General features: G+C 46.2%; 1 protein-coding gene across 2 annotated transcripts in view; it reads right to left on the minus strand.

The window, feature by feature from the left end:
- Positions 1-4125, minus strand: part of PIANP (PILR alpha associated neural protein) — a 51396-nt gene extending 47271 nt beyond the window's left edge. Inside the window, exon 1 of one of the 2 annotated variants that reach the window (XM_068255042.1) lies at positions 4101-4125. The gene's annotated coding sequence lies outside the window, so the exon portion shown is untranslated. Of the gene's footprint in view, positions 1-3628; positions 4065-4100 lie in introns of those variants that run through there. The other variant, XM_068255039.1, reaches the window with a different exon arrangement.
- Between the last annotated feature and the right edge of the window lie 1875 nt (positions 4126-6000).

The following is a 6000-nucleotide window of genomic DNA, read 5'->3' on the forward strand; positions in this document are numbered from 1 at the left end:
CTACTTTTTTTTCATGATAGTAGTCCTTTAAATGAAAAGAAGGTCAGAGGCTGTCAATAACTGAACTTCTGATTGGTAGGGTAGTCCGGGAGTGGCAGTAGCGCAGACCTGATATTTAACAGATGGTAATTTTCTGGCAGTAGGTGGACTCCTGATTGGAAGGATGATGAGGGCCTGCCAGTAAGTGGACTCCTGATTGGAAGGATGATCAGGTTCTGACAATAGCTGCCTCCTAACTGTCGTATGATTTTGGAATGGTAGTAGCTGAACTCCTGACTGGAAAAAAAAGTTTAGGCACTGACAGTAGCTGGACTTTTATAAAGCCTGACTTAAAACAAGGTGATCAGATTTTGTTGCTTGGTGATTACTATGGAGAACTAGGTGATCATTCTAACTGCCAGCATATACATTTTTTAGTTGTTGCCACGCTTATGTGGTGTTAAATGACAGTAGTTTACCCTAAATTGGTGATCATGCAGAAAGGTGCTGCTATAGTCTATATCTATAGATTACTTCTATAGGCTGCTTCTGTAGGTCATTGCTTTGGCTTATATCTACAAATGCCTTCAAAATATTACATATACTGGCTTCCTCTGTAGGTACAGCTACAGGCTACATCTATAGGCTGCCTTTGTAGGGATGGCTACAGTACAGACTACATCTATAGGCTGCTTCTGTAGGTACAGCTACAGACTATATCTATAGGCTGCCTCCGTAGGTACAGCTACAGGCTACAAATCAAATCAAAGATAGCTTTATTGGCATGACCCAATGGGGGACATGGGATTGAGTGGGGGGGGGGGGGGGGTAAGGGTACAGTGGATTCGCTGTTCATGGACATTTTTTTGTTTACAGTTCATTTATGCTCCTCTCTGTCTGTGGCATGCTGTACATAGTGTGCAGCGATTGTCACTGATTTCTCTTCTCCTAGTAGAATGTAGCGTTTTCTCTCATCCTCTAATGTGTGAAAGTCTGGAAATAATTCCATAATTGATATGCTGCTTCTGTAGGTAAGGCTACCGACTACATCTATAGGCTGCTTCTATAGGTACAGCTACAGGCTACACCTATAGGCTGCTTCTAAACATACAGCTACAGGATACATCTATAGGCTGCTTCTGTAGGGATAGCTACAGACTACATCTATAGGCTGCTTCTGTAGGTACAGCTACAGACTACATCTATAGGCTGCTTCTATAGGTACAGCTACAGGCTACATCTATAGGCTGCTTCTGTAGGGATAGCTACAGACTACATCTATAGGCTGCTTCTGTAGGGACAGCTACAGGCTACATCTATAGGCTGCTTCTGTAGGTACAGCTACAGACTACATCTATAGGCTGCTTCTGTAGGTACAGCTACAGGCTACATCTATAGGCTGCTTCTATAGCTTCTACTGTATATCTTACAGCTATGTGCTACATCTACATATCTGTTCAACAGGTTACAGCTAGCAGCTACATTTGTAGACTATTACTATGTTTCTATAGGTCACAGCTGTAGACCACATATATAGGTTGCTTCTACAGCTCCAGTCTCCAGCTAGAGCTATAGGTTGCTTCTATGGATTTTTTTTTACATAGGTTACAGCTATAGGCTACATCTGTAGGATACACCTATAGGTTACAGGTATATAGGCTACATCGGTCTGTTATTTCCTTAGGTCACTGTTATTCTGTATATAAAAGCATTTCAATTGGCCAATATGGAACCAATGAAAACTTGGCTAAAATCTTCTGACCAGAGAGGTGATATTTGGTTGGCTGTGGTGGGTCTGTTCCTTTATCATATTTACATTATGTAATGGCTCGGTGCAGGAAGCAGAGAATTACCTATTACATGGTATGGAGGGGGGGGGGGGGGGAGGGATTACAATCAATGCACGACGGAGGGGCTTCCTTTGGTTGGGGGGTTTGAAAGGGGGGGGGGGGGTTAAAAATAGCATTGTATTCTGTCATACTCGGGCAGGAGAGGACAGATGCTTAAAGTGAATCTTTAACACGAATCACAACAGGGTGTACCTACCTCGGGAGGCGGAAGCCTCTGGATCCTAATGATCATTCCCCTGTCCTCTGCACCCTCCATGATCCAGCGCTGGCAGGCCATGAAAAATTAGCCGACAGACTTGTCAGTTATGCAGCAGTAGCGGCTGCAATATTCACCTTCCGTGCTCCTGCGCAGGCGCAGTAGTGGCTTTCCAGTGTGCTGTGGCAGAAATAACCGAGCCCGATTGGGCCTGCCGTACTGCGCAGGCACGAGTCGTTTGTGCAGTAGAGCAGACCCGACTGGGGGCTCAGCTCTTTCCGATGGAGCCCATTGGAAAGCCACTACTGCAACTGCGCAGGACTGCAGAAGGTAAATATTTATGCATGGCCGCTGTTCAGGGGCTGCAAGCGCTGGATTCTCTTTAATGACGCCCAAGCAGGATTGACAGGCGGTCACTGTACAGACAGAACAATCAACGGCTGAAACGGTCATTATTGTCCGCATCAGCTGACAGTTATCGCACGTGTGGACGTACTTTTAGCAGCGTGCAATTAATTGAATTAAATTTGCCTACCAGCCGGAATAATTTACATCTGACTGAACATATTTTGCAGTTGAGGGTCACATGCCATCACTGCCTAAAGCTCCGCCTCCTCTGATACAGGAGGTACCAAATACCATTGCCCATTCTACCCATTGACTATGGTCGCACACCAACCCAACCACTGGTGTAGCATGAGGGACACCCTGGAGACATACTATTATACACACTTTATTTACATGTCATTTATACAGTATTCACATGCTATATACACTCCATGCACATGCTTACACGCTATATACACATGCTACACACACTATGGAGTAAAATTACAGGACTATATGACAGCTTTCCTCCTCAGAATTGCCTTAAAAACATCACAAATGCCTTCATATTCCCATCTGCTGCCCAGTCACCTCCCTTATGTCTGGTGGATATTTCCTCTTCCTCTCCATGGCCAATTTAAAGAGTTATTTACTAATATTAAGCAGCTTTATATATAGTAAATAAGAGAGAAGCTATCATGATTATATAAATACGTCCCAGTTTTTATCAATTTAGCCCATAAACTCCCATTGGCTGCTGGGTATGTTTGTACTCTGCATTGCTTATTGCACAATCCCATCATCACGCCTCAACCTTCACACATCAAGTTACAATGGTGAGACCATGTGACTGACACTTGCACACTCAGTGTGGCATCACACACAGCTGACACACACACACACACACCTGATGCACTAACACATAACACAAATACATAAGAGGTGTATACATGCTATGCACACACTATACTCAGTGATGTACTGACACACTATAAATGTACAACACACACATTGTACACACACAGTGTACATACACACTGTATACATGTATTGTAAACCCACAGAGTAGGCAAACAGTACACACACACAGCACACACACAGAACATACAAACACAGTAGACACACAGAGCATACGCACACAGAGGGATGCAGAGAAGTGATGCAGCTGTTGCACAACAGGTGGATGGCTGGATGGAGGGAGAGATATGCAGACAGCACACACAATGCTTTCTGATGTCACCGTCACAGACACATAGACAGACAGTGAATGGCTGACCTCAGTGTTGGGGTGCAGCTTGGGTTTGGGGGTGCAGAGGAGGGTCTTGCTTCTTTGGAGAGTGTCTGGAAGGATCAGTCAGCTCTCCTCCCTCCTTCTCTCCCTTCCATCCACTCTTATTATCTCTCTCCCTCCCTCACAGACTGTCTCCACCTTTCTCTGCTGCTCTTTACCCTTCCTTGTCCACTGTTTTATGCAACACTCTGCAGTGTCTGGGGAGCTGAGGCTGCTGCCTGTGGTGCTGGAGTTATTGGGGTGCTGTAGGGTGCTGGGAATGGGGAGCTGATAATGCTGGTGTGGTGGGGATGCTCTGTAGGGATGTGATGGTGTTAATGGCAGAAGTTATTGCAGGCTGGGACACGGTGGGGACAGGCAGTATGTACTGTACATGGCCGCCTCTCTCCTCCCTATTTGCTACTTTTCTCTCAATGACTCAGGGACGTCTATCTCGCCTGTCACTTTCCAGTGTCACCTCCTCCTGGTCTCTGTCTCAATGGCTCTCCTGCTACATTGCACTTTGCAAGTCTCCCTCTGTCTCCTTGTAAGATGCTAGAGGTTACCATGGAGATGGAAGAGACCAGCTGCTTCCATTCCAACAGATGTCCACCCCTCTGTATCTCTATTTCTCTCTGCAGATTTGTCCTGTGCAATCTCCCTGCTCCCTGTCTGTCCTTCTGTAGGTCCGTCTGTCCTCTACCGTCCTCCTCTACTGTCCTCTCTCCCTTTCCTCTTCAGCTTCAGAGCTTTTATCCTCTCCCCCCTTCTCTCCCATCAGCTCGTTATCTCTCCTTCTCCAGTTCTATCACATCTCCCCCCTCCCCACGTTCTCTCTCATCTGACTCTGTATCTCCTCTCTCCCTTTTCTTTCTTCCCATCTTCTTTTCCCCCTTCTCCATCACCTCTTTCTCCCTGTCTCTCTCCTCATCTGTCTCTAGTGTATTTCTGTCTTCCCCATTTCTTTTCTCTCTTTTTCCTTTCCTTTCTTTCTCTCTCTCTCACCTCACCACCCCCACTCCCTCCCTCCATCCCTCCTCTCCTCTCTCTTAACTCACATGCCCCCTCTTTCTCTCTTCCATCCTCTCATATCCCCACTCTTTCACTTTTCCACCCAGCTCTCACATGTCCCCCTATCTTTCCCTCTTTGTTTTGCTTCTCTCAACCCCCCCCCCCCTCCCGCCCCCCTCCTCCCCCCCATTTTTCTCTCTCCTCTTCTTCTTCACCTCTTCTTTTTTCTCACATGTCCTTTTTGTCTCTCTTTGCGCTTTCCATCTCCCCTTCCTTTATTTGCCCCTTTTCCCCTCTTGCCTTCTTTCTATTCTGTTTCTCCTCTGACCCCTTTATCACTTACTGTCTTCTCTCACATCTTCTCTCTGCCTCTCTCCCCCCTCTTTTTCCCTCTCCCATCTTCCAACTGTCAGTTCTCTCTCACCCTTCTCTGATATTGTCTCTTTTTCTTTCCTCTCTCTACTTTCTCTCACATCTCTCCTCCCTCTACCCTCTCTCACATCTCTTCTCTCACATCTCTTCTCTCACATCTCTCCTCCCTCTACCTTCTCTCACATCTCTTCTCTCACATCTCTCCTCTCTCTACCTTCTCTAACATCTCTCCTCCCTCTACCTTCTCTCACATCTCTTCTCTCACATCTCTCCTCTCTCTACCTTCTCTAACATCTCTCCTCCCTCTACCTTCTCTCACATCTCTTCTCTCACATCTCTCCTCCCTCTACCTTCTCTCACATCTCTTCTCTCACATCTCTCCTCCCTCTACTTTCTCTCACATCTCTTCTCTCACATCTCTCCTCTCTCTACCTTCTCTCACATCTCTCCTCCCTCTACCTTCTCTCACATCTCTCCTCCCTCTATCTTCTCTCACATCTCTTCTCTCACATCTCTCCTCCCTCTACCTTCTCACACATCGCTCTTCTCTCTACTTTTCTTCTTCTCTCACATCTCCACTCTGTCTCTCCCCCTCTTTCATTTTCATTTCTCCTGTCCATCTCCCTGTTTCTCTTTCTCTCTATAACATTTCCCCTCTGTCTCTCCTCGCCTCCCTCTCTATTTTCTTACACTTACCCTCTGTCTTTCCTCTCCTTTGTACCTTTTCTTACATCTCTCCTCTGGTTCTCATCATTCCTCACTTTTCCTTCTTTCACTTGTACCCTGTACCTCTCAACTTCCTCCTCTCTTATATCTCCCCATTACTTTCTATCTCACCTCTCCCCTCCTGTTTCCCCTCTCTCAAATCTCCTTTTCCTTGTATCTCCTTTCCGTCTCTCACATTCCCTTATGTTCTTCCTCTCAGCTTCCCCTCACTTCCCCTCTATACCTCTCCTCTTCTACCCACTTCGCTTTAGTCTCATACTCCCTCTCTC

This window comes from Hyperolius riggenbachi, chromosome 10 (genome assembly GCF_040937935.1).
Source record: "Hyperolius riggenbachi isolate aHypRig1 chromosome 10, aHypRig1.pri, whole genome shotgun sequence".
Taxonomy (NCBI): Eukaryota; Metazoa; Chordata; class Amphibia; order Anura; family Hyperoliidae; genus Hyperolius; species Hyperolius riggenbachi.